The sequence below is a fragment of the Lygodium microphyllum genome, chromosome 7 (genome assembly GCF_053477565.2).
Source record: "Lygodium microphyllum isolate KBCC chromosome 7, Lygodium_microphyllum_v1.1.10, whole genome shotgun sequence".
NCBI lineage: Eukaryota > Viridiplantae > Streptophyta > Polypodiopsida > Schizaeales > Lygodiaceae > Lygodium > Lygodium microphyllum.
Genome location: NC_141141.1, coordinates 16165608 through 16188680, shown reverse-complemented (window position 1 = coordinate 16188680; position 23073 = coordinate 16165608).

Here is a 23073-nt window from a genome sequence, read left to right as displayed (position 1 = left end):
TCTATACCATGTAGTCAGCCCTAAAAAAACTTCTCACTTCCTTAAGTGTCGTTGGAGGTTGCCACTCTCTTGAACATCTCTAACTTTGGTTGGGTATACAGAGATTCCTTTAGCAAATTATATTATGAATTAGAGATATTTCGTCTGTCTTTTGAAAGTATAGGCATGAGGAGGGGGAGCATGCAATCGACTTATTCTTTTGGCTACTTGTCAAGAGCCAATTGAGCTTTAGTAAAAATGCATTTTGATTGCCTACCTGTTGGATGGTGGCATGGGGATGATTATTTTATGCTTTCTCTCCCTCCAGGCACAAAGAACGTCATAAATTTTGGCCTATTTTTTTAAAAACGTCTTTTTTTCTTCAAAATGACTTCATCTAGTGGTTTTTGGCCAAGTTACCTCATGACTTTTCTAGTTTATAAAGTCATGTCATACTCTTTGATACTTAACTTACTCAATATCATGCTCCTCTTGCATGTTCTTTGTCTACCAATTGAGGATTTTGTGATTTATCTTGCAATTACGAAATCAATGTGATCCTTGATGCATTAAATGGAATCGAGAATGTTGAATCAAATATAATGTGGGAAAGTTTATATTATCAAGCTGTTGTAATATTATTTACGAGCATCTTTGATTTTTGTTGGCTGGGAACATTGAGGTTCTTCTCGTGTCAGATTGTGGAATTGATTTAATGCAAGACTCGATATTAAGAAAATTACATGCGGTCACTTATGTGATAGATCGACGAGTAATTTTTAAAACACCTCAAGCCTAAAATCGTTTCTTGATATGAAGTGATGTGATGGGAATATTACACTCATATAGATGGATGTATAGACTGCAATCTTACATGGTGATCTGCATGAGGACATATATATACAGCATCTTGAGGGTTTTGTTGCTAAAGGCAAAGAGACAATGGTTTGTAAATTGAAATGGATTTTTTATGGGATGAAATAGGCATCGCGGAAATGATGTCATAAGTTTGATACTTTCATGTAGTCTCAGGGCTTTTAGAGAAGTCAAGTTGATCACACTGCTTGTACACTGAGAAGGCAGCCTGATTATCTTGGTTCTATATGTTGATGACATGCTAACTTTGCTGGTAGGAATACTCATGCCTTGGATTCATTGAAGCAGAGTCTTCATGGCAGCTTTGACATGAAGGATCTTGGTGATGCCAATCACATTCTTGGGATGCGGATACTCAGAGATAGATCGAAGGGGTTACTGTATCTATCTCAGCAATAGGAGTATGTATCCAAGATTTTGCAGCGTTTCAATATGGAGGGGGGAAATAAATCGGAGTTCCATTGCCTCCATATGTGAAACTCAGTGCAGAGGATAGCCCTACATTTGATGATGAGAAGTTTGGAATGGCTAAGATTCTGTATGCTTCAGTCATTGGCAGTTTGATGTATGCTATGGTTGCTACATGTCCTAACATTGCCTTTGTAGTGGGAGTGGTTAGCTAGTACATGGAAAACCCTGGCAAGAAGCGTATTATGGGACATCTCAAGGGCACAAAGGATTTGTGCATCTACTTTGGTAAGGAGAAGGCATCTATCGATGGCTTTACGGATGCAAACTATGCTAAACATGTAGACCACAAAAAGTCCACTATAGGGGGTATGTGTTTAACTTCACAAGGGGATCGATCTCTTGGATATCCATATTGCACAAGTGTGTTGCACTATCTACTACGGAGGCAGAGTATGTGGCTACCACTGAGGCATGCAAAGAGACCTTATGGCTGTCACATTTGGTTGTTGAGCTTGGGATTATTGAGGTTCATGTCCTCCACTGTGATAGTCAAAGTGCTATCATGTTAGCACGAAACCATGTCTTTCATGCAAAGACAAAACACATATCATAACACCATATTGGGGAATATGGAAATTTCCCATAAGTTTGGGACACATGGTCAAATATTTGGATTTGTCATAATTTGAACACTATAACTCCAAATCAAGTGCTCTATAGCTCAATAGATTCCATTTTTCAAGTACTTTCCAATGATAGGTCACATCATATGGTTTTGAGAAACTTATGGGAATGTTATCCGAGTGTCACCTTTTTAGTATTCAAAAAATGGGAATTTGGAGATTCCCAAACTCACTAATATTGTGTTTCATCAGAGAGGTACTTGGAAGCAAGAGCATTGAGCTGGTCAAGGTGCACACTGATGATAACCGTGCAGACCTTCTCACAAAGGGTCTTCTTGCAAAGAGGTTTGCCCATTTTTGTGTGACGGATGATATGTATTGGATAGGTATAGCCTTTTCAACTTTGTACATACTTAGACTTAGCTGATTCTTTTCCTTTACATTTGGGCACATTTCCTTTAGGGAGGAGGTTGTTGGGATAAAGGGTTGTGCTCGTGCTGCCCGTAAGGGCCAGACTGTACATTAACCTTTGGGCGCATTTCCTTTAGAGGGGAGGTTGTTGGGATAAAGGGCTATGCCTGTGTCCACTCGTAAGGGCCAGGTTGTACATAGTACATATACCTATCTAAAACATTATTGAGGTACTCTTCAATACCACAAATCTTGTGTCTCTGTCTCTTCTCTCTCTCAACGTAAATCTCTACAAAGAAGCTCCATTGCAACTAACTCATTATACAATAGATGGATAGTTTTCCTTGATAACTTCATGAAGTCACAAAAAAGATTTTGTGGAAAAAGGCAAGGTTTGAGAGGTGGCCTAAGGCTAAGGATAATAGAATGGATAGTTCTCTTGCCCAAAAAAAAAAGTTTTGTATGTTACATCATCTAATCATGTAGAAGTGGCTGAATTTATATAAGATTGGAAAGGAGCAATAAAGGCTAGCAAGATAGGTCTTCAAAGCATCTCATAGAACATGGATTTTACATTATCCAAAGTATTTGGAGGCATTACCGACCTTCATGATCCCCAAGTGGTTAATGAAGAGCTAAAAAGAGTTATGAAAGAGGGGGTCAATATAAGCATGGAGGAATGAGAGTTTTCTAAATGTTGCACACTCAAGGTAAGAAATTGTTAGGGTAGCTTACTTCCTATTTTGTGGCTTGCATTATACGTAGATATTTTCTCAAAGTCCAATTTTTCTTGTCCTTAAGTACAAGTCATATTCTGCATTTTGGTTCTTATGGGTGAGACTCTCAGAGGAGCACACAAAACCAAAGATGGCACACCTTTGATTGTGGTGTAATGGAAAAGTTTAAATGAGAGAGTCGTTTTGTAGAGCTATAGATGCAAACATTATGGTGGTTGAAATGGAGTACTTTGAGAAGATCCAAGAGATTTTGGGAGTTCATTATTCTAGTTTCAACATATTGAGCTTGGATGTCCAATGGCATAAAGCAACGATGGAAGAGCCAAGTATAACACATAAAAATATACTAAATTGTCTTCAAATGATAGGCCTGACTATTGAAATATGTGTAGGCAAAAGCTTTGGTCTCATTATGCGAGTATTATCCTCGTAATAAATGTCGAAAAGTGTGTCAAAAAGGCAATTACATACATACATACATACATACATACATACATACATACATACATACATACATACATACATACATACATACATACATACATACATACATACATACATACATACATATATATATAAAATCTATCAATGGCTAACTCCTTACAAACCAAGATATGTTTTCACTGATAAAATGCTTGTATAACATTCAAGCAACACATGTTCATTTGTAGATACTTAGTATCCAGTTCAGTCCCAACTCTTTCTATGGACATGTATCAAACATCAGTTCTTTAGTTAGAATCCCAAAAATTTCAATCAAGTGAAGTATAGTCCAACTCACTTTTTGGAAAGCAAGAACTGGTAGTAACACGAGCTAGTGATGTTTTGCATACATCAAATGGAAGGTTTGGCGATTGATTAGTACTATTTAGTCTAGTGATTGTTCTCTTTTAGTGCAAGATAGTGCACCATAATTCCTCTTAACTCCCCAAAGGGAATAAGAATGTGCAAGAGTTATGAAGCTCATTGCTAAGAGTAGTTTATTGTATTCTGCATTAGGTAGGGCAGCATACATACCACTCAAAGGAAATTTGAATCATACTCCTTGCAATCCAATATGAATGTCAACTCATTCTACCATATGGATAGATCCATGCAAATGTGCTTCAAATATTACTAGCTATGACTTAAAACAATGATCTAGAAAAATCTATGAGTTCTAAGGGCATCCTACAAAATGCTCAATTGTAGTCTTTTCATGGTCACCTATGTAATAATTAACCTATTTTTGTACATATTGACTTATTGGATGAGGTTCTAGCACATGACATTTTACCCGTAGCATTATGTAGAAATAGGAGTTGTTACAATTTAGTTGCTCATATAGATCATACATAGTAGAGTTAATGAATTTCCATAGAGTCATACAAAAATGGTTTACAAGTTGTCTTTGCTTGCCCTCTATCACATACATATGCAAGTAGAGTTGAGTTCTATGCACCACATTATTCTTGTTACAATCGCTTTCTAAAATAGACTAGTGTAACTTCTTTGTTTGGTTGTTATGACTTGTTTGAATTCAACACATTTGTTGGGTTACGATGACACAAGAGCACTTAGGTTCAATGATAATGTATTGAGTGCTTCAATTTTGTTTGCCCATAGGCCATTGAAGTAAAATCTCTTGTGTTTTACATTATTATAGGGATTTCACAAAAGCTAAACACAGAATGCAAATGTTTCTCAACTACAAAACAAGGCTAATGTAACCTACTAGTCACGTTGAATCTTCTCAACTTGTTCTTAGTGATTAAATGTTATCTTTTTGTGATTTTCTTCTACTCAAGTGGATGAAGATTTTCTTTTAATATTAAGAGCACTTCTTCATAATTAGACTATTATTTCTACTCAAGAGCATGCATTTTAGTAGTAAAATCTTGTTTGATGTTATCTTTTATTGACTAGATTTTCTTTGATAATATCCATTATTGATTAGTGCTTATCTCCTATGAGTTTTTAAGTGAAAAGGGATTATGATATAGTGTGCATGGCCAACCAATCAACTATTTCCTTGCCATAATCCAATCATAATCACAAAATGAATCTATGATTGGATGCAAATAATTGTCATAGAGCTTGTGCACTCACTCAATGTGTGTGTGTGTGTGTGTGTGTGTGTGGGGGGGGGGGGGAGAGAGAGCGAGTGGAAGTTGGGTCAAGCATGTCTGTCGTTCCCGACTTGAGGACCCAATTTGTGCATAAGGGAGGTACAGTGCGTGTAGCTTAAGGTGACAGGTTTAGCCACGAGTGTCACCTCCCTAGGTATGTCCTGCCTTTGATGTGCCCTAAGCGTGAAGTGGGGAATCAAAATGAGGCTAGGGGGTTAGGGACGAAGCTAGCCGATTGAAGCCACCGGGCGCACCTAACTTGAGAACCCCTAGGTGCAGTGACTGTGGCCTATGTGGGATGAGCTGTCCATTGTAATTTATTTGCTTCTCATCTTTGCTTCCTTTTTCCTTCTTTCTTTCTTCCTCTTCCTGATTCTTTTTCTTTTCTTTTCTTTTCTTTTTCTTCTTCTTCTTCTTTTTCTTCTTCTTCTTCTTCTTCTTCTTCTTCTTCTCTCTCTCTCTCTCTCTCTCTCTCTCTCTCTCTCTCTCTCTCTCTCTCTCTCTCTCCCTCTCCCTCTCCCTCTCCCTCTCCCTCTCCCTCTCCCTCTCCCTCTCCCTCTCCTCTCTCTCTCTCTCTCTCTCTCTCTCTCTCTCTCTCTCTCTCTCTCTCTCTCTCTCTCTCTCTCTCTCTCTCTCTCTCTCTCTCTTCTTTTAGACCTTGACCTTCAGGGGGTAGTAAAAAATAGAGGATCTATTCCTCGAGATCTTGATGAGTGTGAGATGGGGAGGTAGGGGGCTTCAATGATTTACTAAGTTCCTACTTAGCATGTACCTTTTTTGGCCTATCCTAACATGGAGAGGAGTGGTGGACAAAAACGGATGGCTACAACTAGTGAAATGGTTGTCGTTCATGTCCTCAAGGAGGGGCATGTAAAATGACGGGAGCAGAGCAGCATGCAGCATCAACCGAGTCATGGCGCATCCATCTATTCCCACATTAATGTCAAAAAAGAGTGGCGGAAGATGGTATTCTACTAGTGTGTGAGGTTGCCTGAGGAGTGTCCAAAGTAATCTAATATAGTTACATGTTGTTACAAAGGCAGGGTCTGGGCAGGAGAAGGAGAATTCCATCAAGAATTAAGCCATGGAGTCCCATAGATCTTGTTCTGAGAAAGCGAGTGTTTCCTCAAGCTTTGTGATGTTGATGTTGTAGATCTTAGAGAAGTCATAATCGATCATGGATGTTGGGATGAAAATCTACTCCTACCCTTTGAGGATATGGTAGATATGTTAGATCATTTTGTTCGAAGGGCAAGGAGCCACAAAAAAACATCCATGCATCCACATTGCCATTCCAGACTCTTCTCCACTACTTAGGTTGGGATTCGTAGCCTTTCACCATGTGGGGTTCTCCTTGACCTTGTTTTCCCAGTAATTTGTCCCCCAAGACATTGGATTATTCTCTCTTTTGATGAGCCATCAATCACCAAGCCTTCTTCCCATGGCTGTTACTTCCATTACCGCTTCAATGGATAGCATTTTGCTCAAGGCCACTAGATATTGGAAGGTGAAATCAAAGGGCGAGTAGCAATTTTCCCAATACTCCCATACTGATAGCTTCATGTTCCAGTTCATGGGTGAGAAATCCTTCTTTGGTGGGATGGGAGGCTATGGGGTTTCACACAGTTGCACTTTTTCCCTTTTGTGTGCTTGATCAAGCATTCTAGCCATCTTCTTTCTAGCTTTTGCTTCCCTTTCTACTGTGACATCCTGCTCTTGACGGGGTTTAGGCCTTGGTGAGGGAGGTGGTGGAATCCACTCCTCATCTCGTTGTGCCCCATCCCTACACTGATTCCTATGGTTGTTCTTCTTGGAGTCCTAATGTGTCAACCTCCTGTGGCATCAAGCCCACTCTCAACAAATATTCTCACTAATCTTGCCAAGTAAGGTTGAGGTTAGTATCCTAGATTTGGGAGAACAACCCTTGTTTAATCGCCTTGAGAGCTATTTTTAGTTTTCTTTTAAGCGCCTCTACTGCCTCATCCTCCCTTGTCTTCCTTGGCCCTTAGCCTCATTTTTAGCGCCTGGATTTCTTTTTGCTACATGGCCACCTTGTGTGTTTTTTCTAGTTGGAAGGCGGCTGACATTTCTCTCTCCATTTCTAGCTTTGTCATTAAAACTCTCTTCTCCTTTTTTTCCCATTCCAATTGAGCATAAAGCTCCCTCAAATGCTCATTCTGGTGAGCGGGTTGCGGCCCCATGGTAGTAGTAGCCTTGATTCTTGGTTGCTTGGGCCCCTGTTGAGATTTGGCATCTACAGTTGCCGGTCTTTTATTATTGTCATCAAAGTTCCTACACTAGAATCAAGCATTGGGGTATGTGCTTTATCAACCAAGAATTGCACCCATGCCATGAGGTTACTGGCATAAACCATGATTGGGATACCTAGTGTTGCTATGATGGTCAAGGTAGCTGGCAAGATGGTAGGTGGGATTCAGTGGAGTGCAGCCTTGCCTTTTCCCTATGGAATAGGTGGAGGCAGGTCTTTTGATGCTCGGCCACTAGTTCTCGGCATGTCCTGCCTTGGTAGGCTCATTGCTACCAACTTCTCATACATGCACTACTGCTCAATGGACATGTGCATGGCTTGTGCCAAGTCCTCTTCTTCTTTTCTTCTCAGTTCTTCTTCTTCTTCTTCTGCCTTCTTTCATAGTTCTTCCTCTACCCTTTTTTATTCTTCTGTTATTCTCTCCAATTCAACCTTCTTGTTTATCCTCTCTTCTTAGGCTTTCTTGGATTTTCTTTACGCTTTTACTAGCTCTTCCTTCTCCTTTTTTGTCGTCCTCTCCTCCTACCTCTCTTGTGTTGTTTCTTTCTTGGGCATTTTTAGTTTTCTTTTTCTAGGCTAGCCCTGTGGTGCTCCCTATTCACTGCACCACTATTCCCTAATAGTTCTTTCACTTGATTGTTCCCGTTCTTGTCGGGGAGGTGACCTTCCAGGCATTTCATGAGCTCCTTCTTCTGCATTGTGTGTCTCCTTCACTACTTCATGGATGAGGGAAATCAAGATTCCTCCATATCTGATGAACACGGCTTTGCAAGATGGTTTCTTCCTCTCTGCTCCCTTTGATGCTGGGGATTCCCCGCATGCCAGCTTGCTACCCAGGGCTAGTTCCTTAGCAGATTGGTCAAATAGTCTTTTGTACATAGTTGTTCCAATCTATTTCATCCAATGCGCGAGCTACCAAGCTCTCCAGCATAGGCACACTAATTCTATGCATAATGGAGTTGTACCGTTGGCTGCAGAAGAGGGAGTGGATGACTTTTACCTGCATTCGAATCTCTGGATCGGGGATGTCCTAAACGCTAATACCATCATTTGTCAAGGCTTGCTCCATCATGTTCAGCATGGTGTATACATCCCTCTTTTGCCTCCTTTCCACCTTGGGTTCCAAACCTAGTGCCTTCTCCACCAAGGTCTTATTGAGCTGAACTTGAATTTTCTTCACTCCTTCTCCCCTCCCCACAATTACCATCCCACGCTCCCTATCACGGTTGTAGGTCCTCAAGAATTCCACATACTTGGCGTGGTCAAGTTTCTATTCGGGTCCCTATTCAAAAATTTTTATGTACTTAGCCAGGTTGCATTGCTTCACAACCCTTTTAGCAACCTCCTCCTTAGCCACCACCTCTACGATGTTATGGATGCTTTAGAACTTTAGCCGGTTGTAAGCGCAATTTTCGAGGAAGAGGCCATTCTTCACTCTTTCCTCGTCCATGAATGGAAGATGGTAGGCACCATCCTCTTGTGATGCCATCTTCAATTCCTATCACACAACCATAGTTCACCATTAGTGTTTTTAAGACACTTCCTTGCTGGAAGATAAATAGGAGTTGATCATGCTTTTATGGAAAGAAGACACGCTTAAGAAAAAAAAGAGAATTTTCCTTCGAGTAGTTCTATTAATTTCCAAATTCTATGACAATTTTCCTTGATTTCACCTTACTTCACCTTACCCCCTCCCCCACAAGAAGAATCCTTCCTAGGATTAGAGGTTGAGAGGTTAAGGGCATTTAGCGCATGTTCTTGGGGCTTTACTTCTACATGAGCCAAGTATAGAAATTTGAATTGTATTCTAAATTAGCATGGTGGTCCATGTCAAAACGATGGGTGCTTGCTTGAGTCATGTAGGTGAGAACATCTGTGAGGAAGTCGCTGGAGTTTACTCAACTGGCAATGTGTAACTCCTCCTCAGTCAGAATTCAATTTAGATGCAAGTGGGTTAGGAGGTGCTCTTCTAGGGGTTGGTCACCACAGATGGTGATCAACAACCTATAGGAGGTTGGAGCTACATAAGTGGGGTCATACTCTAAGGTTTTGATGGCCCATCGATGCTCAGCGTTAGTCATGATTTGGTATCCCTCTAGCTCCCATTGAAGTCGGAGAGCATACCATTCCCTCAAGAAAGAGGAGTCAGTGCGAGCGAGCTATTTTAACCCCTTGATGTCTCCATCTGTGGTGGAAAGGACAGTGCTCTTGTGATATGATGTAATGAGGCATTGGTTTTGTGCGTGTTCTTTGGAGACCTCAGTGGCAAGTAGCTCATCAGTTTCATCGAAAGCCTTAATGAATACAAATTCTAATTCTTCCCAAGAACAGAGGCATGTACGCACTTCCATCGCTATAGGCTCATCCAAAAGACGTAAATCCAGCCTATCATAAATTTTAGCAAGTGTCATAAAGGTAGCATCTAAGCATCTAAGGCAAGCAACCAAGTCATCCCTCGTATTCTTGGTGAAGTCCGTGGCCAAGGTTAGAATTGATCTTTGCTCATAAGAGGGTCTAAGGCTGCAGGTAGTTGGGGTTTTGACTGAATTAGAGAGTTTAGTGCAATTGATTGTTGCAGCTTAAGTTGCTTCCTAAGGTTGTAGATTGGTCTCTTGTTCAATAGGCTGGTTTGTGACAGTTGCTAATGGTGCTTTTGAGGCCTAAGGGGCACTAGTAGGCCTATGTTGAGATAGTTTGTTAGTAGTGGGTTGCAATTTTGGCCTATAGATTGGTTTAGATTTTGCAGGCCTAAACTTCAAAGCTTTTAGGGATTTAGCAACCTGAGTTTCTTATGGTCTGAGTGCTTGATCTGTCTTGATGTTTCATATGGTCAAGCTTGAGGGCGGCGTTTGAGTAGGGCCATTGGTTGTTTTTGCCTTAGGTACCCAAATCCAAGTATTTCCCTCACAATAGGCTTGTGCTTGCAAGAATAAGATCTTGGTTGGGGACCCATCGTGTCTTGACCGTACATCGATGTGTATGGTCTCGTCTTGGCTTCCTAGGTTTTGAGTGTGGGTCCTTAGCCTTGCGAGGCTGTGGATGTCTGATCCTAGGTGGTGGGTTTTGATATTTAGGCATCCATTGAAGCCTTGGTTTGCAGGCCTTAGCTTTGGCTCTAATGGTTTGCTCGTCTTGGGGTTTGGCGGGTGGTGACAAATCACGACCCCCTCCCTAGACTTGACAATAGGGTTCTCTACAGGTGGCTTTGCAAACTTTGAAGGAGTAGCACATCCCTTGCTAAAAGCAGTGACTATACGCACATTGCCTATGGTGAGGTGATATGCGCTAGGACTTATAGTCGACATTGCAATGAGTTTTCTTTTTAAATGAGCATCCTAACACACGAGTTTATACATGCATCTATAGTGTTTGTTAGCACATAAAAGATCATTGGTATGCTCTCAGACTCGATAGAGATTGCAATTTTGCACTTTCCCAAGAGGGCATATGATCGACCCCCAAATGGGATGAGTTTGGCATTAGTGGGTTGTAACTGCGGTTTACCAATTTAGATCCAATGTGTGTGAGATAGGACATTAAAGTCATCTCCTTCATCAATTAGTGCATTGAGGTTGGTCGTGTGCGAGTAGTAATCGTCATGCTTACGGTGAGCTAGTTCTCGTCCTCATCTTCAATCTTCGTAATTGTGGCCACTCAGTACATTGATAGGGGGCTCCAGCATTGGAGGCTTATGTAATGGCTATGCGGGAGGGTAATACTTCTTGATGCGACTTCCATTGAATAAGCATGTGCCCTCTCCTTCCAAGGTTTCGAGTTCCACATTACCGGTTTTGCTGATGGCACAGACCCTAAAAGGCTCTAGCCCTCTAAACTTCATATTTTCTTTATGACCCTTGACAAAATACAAGAGTATTAAGTCTCCTTGTTCGAAATCTTGTTGTTTGACATGCTTATCAAACCAACTTTTTTGTCTTGCCTTATCACATATTAGTGCGTGGGTGGCTAGAAGTCGAGTTTCTGATAGGCATTCTAGCTAAACTAGGTGCTCTGTCCATGCCTCCTTTTCATCCCATCTCTCTTGATGAGAAATTCTTAGGCTAGGAACAAAGAACTCTATAGGTAGAATTGCTTCAATTCCATAGGTCAACCTGAAGGGAGTCTACTATCCCATAGCCATTTTATAAGCTATGCGGTAGGCCCATAAAGCTTCCATGAGCTTTTTATCCCATTCGTTTCGCGAACCAACAGAGACTACCTTGGTCAGGGCGCTTACTAGAATTTTATTCATTGACTCAGCCTAGCCATTAGCCTGAGGATAGTACAGTGAGGATTTCTGATGGATGATTAGAAAGGTGGATAGAAGATGAGAGATCACTTTATTGATGAAGTGTGTGCCTTGGTCACTAATGAGTTCGATATGGGGCAACTGAATTGTGAGATAGTCTGTAGCAACAATGATGTATTTCGCTTGTAAGTATTATGTTGCGGGATTGATTGACCCAATGAAGTTGATTCTCCATTTCTTGAATGGTTGCCTTGCAATGATCGGACTTAACCCCATTTTTTCCTTGCAAACTAGTGCCTTGGTCCTTTGGCACTCATCACAGTGCTTTATGACTCGTGCTACATCTTGAAAAAGATCAAGCACTTGGACTATGTCATTTGCCTAGTAAGGCATCAAATCAACTCTAAACAAATCTTTTTCATTGGATAGATTGAATAGATGTGCATTAGGTAGTTCAGCATCTGCAATGCCTTGCCCAACGGCTTCTCATGTGGGGATGCAAGACATGTAGTTGGCCATATAATGCTGCTTTTCTTTACGTACGACCATGGAGAAGTCAAATTCTAAAAGCAGAAGTAACCATCGGTAAAGGGTGTAGCCAAAAGATAATGCCGAAATTTTTTTATAGCAAATACCATGGCCAACCCCTCTCTCTCCGTTGTCGAATAATTCATTTTCGTATCCGTGAGTTGTCTACTAGTTAGCAAAGCTCATAGGATAGTCTAAGTTGTGTTCACCAACTAGCACAATACCACTCCTATAGTCAATTTAGAAGTGTCAATGTGAACATGAAAAGTGGTTGTCCAATCTGGGGCTCGTAGAATTGGTGCAATGGTTAGCCTTTTTCAGTTGCTCATACACGTGTTGGCATTCCTTGGTCCATTTGAATATGATCAACAACTTGTATAGAGGTCTAGCAATCAATGCATAGTTCAACACAAACTACCGATAATACCTTGTATGGCCTAGGAAGCACCGAACTCCCTTGTAATCCGTTGGTGGTGGGAGATTGACGATAACCTTGATTTTCAAGAAGTTGATGGCAATGCCGTTCTTCAACACCACATGCCCTAGGATGCATCCATGCTTTATCTAGAACTGGCACTTTATGGGGTTCAATGAGAGAAGATATAATCAACACCACTCAAAGACAACTTGAAATTTGTCTACATGCTCCTTTCAAGTGGAGTGAACACACACACCATCAATGAAAACCTCTAACTCCTTACTAAGCATGTCTTTGAATATAGCACACATGAGCCTTTGAAAGGTAACTGGCACGTTAGTCAACCCGAAGGGCATGACTATGTAAGCAAAAAATCCCCACTCAGTGGCAAAGGCAGTCTTGTGCCTATCGTGAAGGTACACTTGCACCTAGTTGTACCTCGAGAAGCCATCCAAGAATATGTATGCCTCTTTACCAACTACTCTTTTGAGCATGTGCTCGGTACACAACAATGGATAATCGGCACTATTTATGGTGCCGCCGCATCTCTCGATTTTGACCATGGAGGTGACACCAACGTGCTTATGCTTGAGAGATCATCGATCTCATCCTCCAATATGGACTCAACGTCTTTTGGGTGTTCCTCGGCTTCTTTCACCACTCCTTCACCTTTTCGATGGCTTCAAGTTGGCAATTTGGGTTGGGTTACTCCCCAACCCTCGCACTTCCTTTCTCAGCCATCCTTAGGATTGACATTTCTGCTTCTATGTCTGTCACTTTCTTTCCCGCAGGCAGCCTTGTGGCACTCTCTGTTTTCAACATGACCTTTGCATACAGTTTCTTCCTCCTTCTACGGCTCCTCTTTTCGATTGAGGCTGCATCTAAGTTGCTATGCCTTAGCAAAGATATGCTAGCCTACTTTGTCTGTGCGCAGGTCATGACATGCAACGGGATAGACATGGCCTCCCCATTGAGTGTCTCGACACCGAACAACCCTAATGGGTATGAGGGCTCATTCGTCCAGTTAGAGGAGGGCTTTCATGTGCGGCAATCAACAAAGAGGTGTGTGATTCCGCATTTAGCACAGCTCTGATAGTTCTTTTCTTGTCTAGATTTTCTTGCTCTTGTTTAGGGCAGTGCGAAGAGATATGTCCTGGGTGACCACAAGTCTAGCATGTGATTGGTTCTTGGGTTTTCCCTTCTAAGTCTCTACCTCTCCCTCTACCTAACACCATCATTGGTACTAGTTGATAGTCCATAAGGATTGCATTTTCCTCTTCATCGTATGAGACATAAGGGTGTACGTAAGGCTCTTCATTATTTGGCTCTTCCATGTAGTGGGCTGGACCGTCACTTGGTGGATGGGTCATGTAGTGTCCAAGTGGTCTAGGTATGCCTGTAGGGTTTTTCTCCATCCTAGGAATGGTTGTCTTAGAGTCACTGGATTCCAGGAGACCCAATGGGGCTTCCCTTCGAAGAAGTTTGACGGCCTTTTTGCTACTAGGTAAGATTGATTATATGGTTGCGGGTATGGAAGTCTCCTTAGCAGTCTACAATGCATGGCATCATGGCCCGAACCTACCACAATTGGCACAAGGTCAGTACCGGTGGTCTTGACACTCAGGTGGCAAGTGATTTCCACCACAATACATGCATTGGATGTAAGGGTGTGTTGGTTGTCTCATCATCCCTTGCAATCTATCTAGCTCCATCTTCATCTCCGCTAGCTCATGTCTTGAATCAGTGCCCTTGCCTTTATCATGAGTACTTGGGCATGATCTTTTACTTGTCATCGTAGCTCTCTCGGGATTCCTAGAGGTAGTCTCCTCTCAATTTGATCTCCTTGATTTTCTCTGCTTGAGCTAGTCATCCACTCTAATGATCTCTTCAAAGATCCTCATCTGCGCGTCTCACTATAAGCTCGAGTTGCTGGCCAAGGCCTTGTAGAGCTCTTTACTTCATATTCCATTAATGAATACGGTGGACATTACTCTCTTGATTGGTTGCTAGCCCTTTGGGATTCTCTTGAAGAGAATCCTCACATGGGTCACGTAATCCCGAATGTCTTCCTTATCCCTCTGCTTGACATTCATAATTAGTACTAGCAAGTTGTATGAGTACCCAACCTCTAAGAATCTCTTAATGAAGAGATTCTTGAGGTCATTGAAGTTGTTGCACTCTGTGAGATCTAGACTAATGTACCAAGTCCTTTCCTTGTCACCTAATCATAAGCAAAAGCTTGCGATCGTGCTGAGCAAGATCGCGAGGCCATTGGCCTCACAGACCTGCTTCAACTGCTCCACGAAGCTGTAAGGGTCATTTTCTTGGCTTGTATTTGTCCAACTATTTTGTGACGGCTATAGGGACTTTAGATTGGCTCTTGGAGCCTCGAGTAACCCCTAATCCTACAAGCAACAAAGTTGCCATTGCACTGGCATTTTGCTAGGCAGAAGCATTGTCTAATAGTTGCTTCATGAGAAGCTCACTCAACATGAGATCTCCCTCTAGCTATCTTTCCCTCTCGGCATCAAGGCCTATCATATTCATGTTTTCTAGAACTAGCACCCTCTAAATTACACGCACTTCCATGTTCTATTGCATGCTCGTGGCCCGTTGCTCCTAATTGTAGGTTACTAGGCTTCGTAAAGCTTTGTGCGATAGTCTCCTCTCCTCCCCTAGGTCTATTTATGACATCCTCCAATGTCCTACCATGGTGGTCTATCTAGGCCTGCAGATCGTAATTTGCAGCTAATTGCTCAAGAGAGTGCCTAGGTCGAGCTCCTTGTCTCGTCCGCAATCCCTCTCTTCACCAAGTTGTCAATGAGATTGATTAGATCGGGTAGATCCACTCCTCAAATGGTTGTCTATTCCTCTTGAATTTCCTGCTTCTTCTTGGTCCTACGCTTGGGGTTTCAATCACCGGACTATATCTCCAAATCTTCTCCTACTAATGGGTTTGTTCTTGGGTCATGTCTGGATGAGTTCCTTGTTAATTACAAACAATCCTCAATTTATAGTCACTTTGTATGTGTGTGTACTCTTTTCTGTACAATGTGCGCAATCAAGCTTTAATATTTTTTTAGGTGTACTTCAAGTGCTAGAGAGCAATACAAGTGCGAAGGCAAAGTGACTACGCGACTCTCACACTCTCGTTTACAAATTTGGCCTAATAAGCCGCAAGCTTGGTTTTTGGCTGTTCTCACTAGTCCTAGGGTCTGTGATGTGTCATTCCACTCGATGAGGGTCTATTTGGGGATCTATGCCTTAGTCTGGTGCTACTTAGTGGCTTGGACTGACCTGCATGGGTTCATACGACAATCATCTAGGTCAGCTAGGGTATTTTGATTAAAAATTTGAAAATTTCTAGATTTGGCCTAGCACGTCCAAATTGCAGGGGTCAAATGGCCGATTCATTCTGTCTAAGTGGATGAGGGCTGAATGAGAATGGGCCAAATGCCCGATTCGAACCGTCCTAGTGGAATGTCTAAGAGCCAAGTTTTTGAACAATCAAGGACCGAGTGTTTGAACAACCGAGGGATGAGTCTAGTGGGTCGAATGCCTAGTTGATTCAAATGGTCGGTTTGGGTGGGCCTGTCCAAGTGGTAGTGGGCCTAGTAGTAGGCCGAATGACCGAGCATGCGAGGGCCGAGGGCCGAGTTTGGGACAACTCAGCCTAGAATCACTGTCAGTCGGACAGGCTAAACGTGGCGCGATTTTGGTCGACGCAAAAAAAATTCATTCGAATCACACGATTTACAGCGTGCCCCATAGCAAGCACCTCGAGATTAAAGCCATAGACAAGGGAGAAGAGTTGTGCATACCTGCAATGAGCTAAAAATGTCTGGGTGAGTCGATCGATCCAATGCAGGCAATAGCTCTCTCTCTCTCTCTCTCTTTGTCTCTGTCTCTCTCTCTGTCTCTCTCTCTGTCTCTCTCTCTCTCTCTCTCTCTCTCTCTCTCTCTCTCTCTCTCTCTCTCTCTCTACGAATGCAACAATTGCAAATGAGCTTTTCCTTGTCTCTTGGGTTACAAACCCTTCCTTGACCTCTCTAATCACTCTCTTGATGACATAAACCCTTTCGAGCACTCCTTTTTTCCCTTTTTCCTTGATCTGTGGCATGTTTGGGCCTATTTTATAGCAATAATCCTAAGGCTTTTCTGCTTTGATTTCTTGGTCCTACCTACTCTAAATGCAACAAAAATCAAAAGTAAAGCATTGAAATGATTTCTCCTACTTGCCTAATCATCAGCAATAAGAAATATTTACTTGTTTCGAAGATTAAACTCCAAAATCTCCTACCTACAAAGAGCACTGGTTCGGAATCCTACTTTTTGACGCTTGATTCGAAGCGCTCAAGTGCTCAAGCTTGAATCCTTGGTCCGGAAAATGGAACCAAAATGTAAAGGGAGCTCCGCCAAGACCCATGGATTGCTTATTCCTTCAAGCATTTCAAGTGAGCACTAATGGCTACCTCTCACATAGTCGGTGCGCTATCCCTCTCTACAAGTGTAATGAGCTTACCTTGATGCCCACTTGAGTGCCCTCTTCCCTCAAGCACGCCCCGATAGCTCCATGATTCGTGATGCAAGCTCAAGCATCCTCAAGCCTCTTCCTCCAAGCTCCATCCTCCATAGCCATGCACGAGACAAGAGAAGAGAAGGAGAGAAGAAGAAGAAGATTCCACTTTGCCACACACCAAAGAATGAGCTCTTCATTCACTTTTCAACTTTATATACAAAACCCTAAATCCCTTTTGGGTGGTCATCCCCTTTTTTACATGGTCAGTCGTAGCCCAGGCCCTCTTTCCCATAGCCCTCCTATCTTCCTACCTTCCTTTCCACTGCCCATCTACCTTTATTTCTGCCTTTGACTTATCTTGCAATTTTCCACTTTTTTTGCTTTCTTTTGTGCTAAGGTTAACATGCGTATACATTCCAAAAATTAATTTATATTGAAAAAAAAATTGCACATTTGAAGAGGTATTATATGCTAGTCTATGGAAGGAAGGCTTCGAAAACCCTCCCAAGACAAGCTTATTAAAACTATGTTTATAGTATAGAACAACAAAAAGAACTAGCCTAGTGGATAGTCACTTGGCTAGTTAAGTGCACTTGGGTGAGACACTGCAAAGCCTTCATAGCCCGTTGCCAAGTATGTCAAGGCCAAGATGGCAAGGTCTATGTTTTGGTCGCCGCCTTGGTCATGAGCCTTGGCGTGACACCCCCGTCCGATGACACGACGCACGGTACTCGCCCATATATTCATAAATTTTTATCTTCACGTTCCAAAAATGGAACCCCCTTTCTGACATCATTGATGATGTCATAAAAATGCTAAAAGTAAGCGTTCTCTCTTTATCATCGATGATGTCATAAAAAATGCTAAAATCAGCCATTCTCTCTTTACCTCTCTCCCTTACTATATAAAGAGGGGTAGAATGTCATGTCAGAACAACAACCCATGTAGAAATCTCTATGTTGTTGATGCAATGAAGCTCTGTTGCAAATCAACTGAGCCTCTCTCTCTCCACACCTACGCAGAAGCGTTGCTCAAATCCATCAAACTTCTTACATGGCTCCCAAGAGACATCGAGATGTTGAGAGAGGTCATGCTCAGAGAGCTCCCCAATGCAAGGAAGTAGTAGCTGCTGAGGGAACTCAACACAAAGCTGAAGTGCAAGCAGAAGTTACTCTTGAATCCATTCAACCTGAAGGACCAGTTATTCCACAAAAAATCAAGGTTACGGACATCACCCATAATCATGATGGATGGCCAAACAGAGATAATCAGATGTATTACATAAGAAAATGATTAATGTTAAGCTATCTAAAACTTTCTAATTTTTCTATTGCTTTTTTGTATCTTACGATAAAATGAGGGATAGGTTAGTAATGCTAGAAAAGCCCATAGGATAAGTCTGTTGTTATGTAGATTACGATTAATTAGAACGTACTAGTATTATCAATTGCTTTTAAGGAAAGAACACGGGAATTGATGAGGGGGATAGATTCTATGCATCGCATACATTGACAAGTGTGTTAAAAACGTTTTATGGTTATGACTCATTTTGGATTTGTGAATGATGAATTATGTCTCTTATGATTCAATGCTTGCACAGTCGGCAGACGAGTTGTGAATTGATGGGACCTTGGGATCCCCAAGCCAATGCTCCCTAATACTCTGTGGAGTGTGGAAAAACTCACATGTGGGTGGGGGTCCTATGCTCCCAAGGGAGGAAGGTTTTTTTGGTTTTTGATCACTCAAGCACCTGAGAGGGCAAAGGGCCGAGTGATAAGTGCCCCTGCTATGTAGGACGGCTCCTGAGGCTCAGGGAAGCTTAGAGGGGCTTTGAGCCAATAAATTCCTTACTGATCATGAATGGAATGCGATTACATATAGCCCAATCCTAAGGGATTGGAAGGTCCTATCTTAGGTTGGACAGTGTCTTTTTGCAGAAAGACAAAATTTGTGTGTCACTCTACGGAGTGATAGTTCTGCTTGTTATTATGAAATAAAGTATTTGATTTTTAAATTATTTGTTATGTGCTAAAGATTGACTTTAACTAACCTTGTTTAACAAAGTAATAAAGGGAAGCTGTTTTTTTAATGTCCAAATAGCATGGTAGGATGCTTTGCCAATTAGAAAACTAAAGCAGACCCAATCAAGGAAAGTGAGAGGGTTTGATCGATGATCAAACACCTATGGCTAGGTGCACCTGATAAGTGGGGTAACTTTGCAACACTAGATAGAGTTGATTAAATCATGACCCTCCCAATATCGATAGGATTAGTTACCAAGTTTAACACTATTTTAGGGGGGACAGAGCTGAGATTTTACCTTATGGATAGGGGGATTGAGCTGCACTCTCCCCTATCTCTCACTCTCTTTTAACCAAGTGTGGTGTTAATCTCACTCTTGCCTTTGATTGATTGCAAAGTGGTCCTCCTTATGTGGGTGTTAGATTTTTGTTAGGGGGGTGACTTGTCCACGCTTCCCTTGTGAAGTAGAAGTGAGATTCCCATGTTCAACTAAGTCCTAGGTTTCCCATGATGGGGAGACTGGATGGTGATGTACATGGATATGAATTTCAGTCAACTACTAAGAGGAATGCTTTGGGTCTGTTGGAGGAGGCACCTCACAATAATGAAAATAACAATAGAAGAAACCTAGATTTGATTTGGAACAATGTTGTCCATACTTGTAATCACTTAACTTGCTCCCATACTTCTACACTTTGGGGCCATTGTTGCTTGCAAACTCTAGAAGTTCTAGCACTCCCAATCACGGCCTCTACAATTTTGCAATGTTTCCCATGCCCTTTTGTCTTGGTTGATCTTTCTTGAAATTAGGAGCTATGATGGAACCTCATATGGGCCACCACTAGCTATGGCACTAGCCAGACCTCTTGCTCATAATAGGCAAACACACCCTCATGGCCTCGCAGGCTAGGAGCGTCTATCTACTGCTAAAGGAAAGCCTAATCTATGCGTTTATAGTTTTGTAGTCCAACGTTTCCCTTTCTATAAAATCCACAGAGGGAGAACCCATACACACTGGCAATAAATGGCACGATAATCACATACATGGGAGGAAACCTCTTGGTGGAAACACTGCGGCCTCACTACGGCTCTCCTACATCATAGGGATTGGTCCCTTGATGCGCTGCTCAACATATAAAACAAACGAACAAGCTCCACTTTTTCATTTTTAAAGTATTCCAGGAGATACCATGTGTCATTACCATATAATTCCCCAAGAAACGAACGTCTATCCTACGGCTTAGGATGCCTTTCCACACTCAAGCATGGGTCATCATCATCAAAAACACGTGCTATGCATCCAAGCTTTTGTATCCTGATACCATGATCGACATGAACATGCAAAAGTGGATGCTCCTAAAGTGCTCAAACATAATTTTCAATCAGAAACACGTGGTGCACAACCAGGCTTTCCAATGCATTTACTAACCCGTTGCAGTGATGTAAGGATAGCACCGAGACAACACTTGTGCTACTATCCTCTTAATTAAAATACAGCAAACCCTACATCATGATGTGCATCAGAAAATCAGTACCACGCAAATCACACCATTTAAACATCCCAATCCCCTATGTTTAGGTATTGCTTTCGTTGCATAGGTGTAGAGGTTCACTTTGTCATGTTTTGATGCATAAAAAGTAATAAATCACAAAATTTAACAAGGAGATAGGGCAAACTGAGGTCAATCCTCCTGCTTTGTCAGTATCATACATCCACAAACAATCATTATATTTTTCTTTATTTTTGTGAGGCGTTTTTTTATTTTTTCCCTTATTTTTTCCATTTTCTTGAATGCTATTTTCTGATTTGTCTTGTTCCAATCACTTAAGCATACTAACATTTAATTTATCTTCAATTTTCCCTCCATGGGAACACATTTCACACACTCAAAATGATAAAACTATCATTTTACCGCTTAAAAACCGCGTTTCGGGTTTTGGGGAATTAAATAGCACATGTAAATCATTGCAAAATCAGGATTTTCTGATACAAAGCAATTAATCATGATGCAAACAGTACTCACACAAATTTTCATCCAATAAAAATATCATTATCATAATAAACTATAAAAAATCCTTCATTTTTCTTCATAAAAATGGTCATACTGTGTTTTTACGTAACCCAAGATGCCTTGAATGACTGCATAACCAGCAAATGGAGCCTCCATTTCTCTCAATCCAATGTTGTATATCAATCTTCAAAGAAGGAAAAAATAGTGTTTTTTAAGGGGGAAATCACAATGGGGAAAGGCTCTAAGGTTAGAGAGTGGTTGGGCAATGCTATGTAAGGCTGGGGTAAGGGGAGAAGAGCTCATTTGCATTCTGACTTAGTTGAGAGAGAGCAAGAGAGAGTGAGAGAGCTACATACACAGGAGAGGAGCAAACGCCCTTTGATCACACTTCTGAGGTGCTACAGGTATACAAATCTCTTCCCCGGCATGCCCTTGTGTGTATTTAATAGCTTAGAATAGCTAATCATCAGCATGACACTAGATTCGTCACCATTTTTATTGTCGGAAGTGCACCGACCCCGACGCATTCTGACATCCAAACCCTAGAATCAGGCAGTTGGCTACCCCGAACCTAGGATTCAGCGTTTGACCTTCGGGCATTCGGCCACGTGCCGTTTGGGCTTCGGGCTTCGGCCGCCCGAATGAAGGCCTTCGGGCTTTGGAGTTCGGCCTTCGAGCCATCTACGCATTCGGACCTTATAATTCGGGCTTTCGCATTTGGCCTTCGGGCATTCGGCCACGTGCCGTTCAGGCTTCGGGCTTCGGTAGCCCAAAGGAAGGCCTTCGGGCTTCGGCGGTTCGGCCCCTCCTACTTTGGGATTCGACCATTCAGAGTTTGAACGGCCAAATCGGCCCTAGCCATTTGGCCCAACTCGAGTTAACTCGAGTTCGGCCATCAGACTCAGCCATTCAGGCTTCGGCCCTCGGACTCGGCCATTCGGGCTTCGACCCTCGGACTCCGCCATTCGGCCTTCGGCCCGGCCAAACAAGACATTCGGACTTCGACGATTCACATGCCGATTCTGGGATTCGAACCCTGCCATTCAGGCCAATTTTGGCCGAATGCATTTTTGACATTATTTTAATCATTTAAGCCCAGACCCTCATTTTCGACACTAGTGCGACCCTGTAGGTGCGAGAAAATCATAGAAAACTTGGCCGTGTGGCTAGGAAACCTAGCAGAGTGTGTTGTCGCAGCCTAATCGCAACAGCAGACCAGACATCAAACCCCCACATACCTAAGAGATGCAGCAAAGACCCAGATTTTAACCAGGTAGATGTGTGCTGACCTCATACCCAGTGGCCAAGAGCTGAAGGTAGCATTGACATCGCACTTGAGTGCCGTAATCCCGCACACACAGTAGGCCACATTGGTTGTGCATTGAAAGAGAAGAATGCCTGATTTCGCACCAAATGCATAGACACCACACTAAGTGTACATAATTTGAGGATTGGTTGTAATAACAAGAAATACACTCGGAACATAATCATTCAAGGAACCCACCAATAGGAGTGAACCCCAAGACTTAGCAGACAAACAGGGTTAGGACCCAGGAGGACATTAAGTGGACGCAAAGATCCAGGAGATGACAACATAGAGGATCGGGTGTTGCTAGAACTACTCGAACTGATCGATGGCCTTGTGGAATTGGAGGCAAAAACAATGTCAGGATCAAGAGGCGACCGAGGAGAGGACTGGCTAGACCTAGGAGAATTCCCAGTCTCAGTACAGGAACTAGTCCATGACTACGATTTACTTACTAGGACCGTGATCCAGGGCAGACCTGTAGAAGAAGTGGTAGCAAGCCTTGAAGAAGAGAGAAGAGCAATCAAGAGAGCGCTAGAAGGCATAATTGCCTACAATCATGAGCAAAGGGCTAGAAAGCTACAGCAAGACATAGATATCTATGAGGC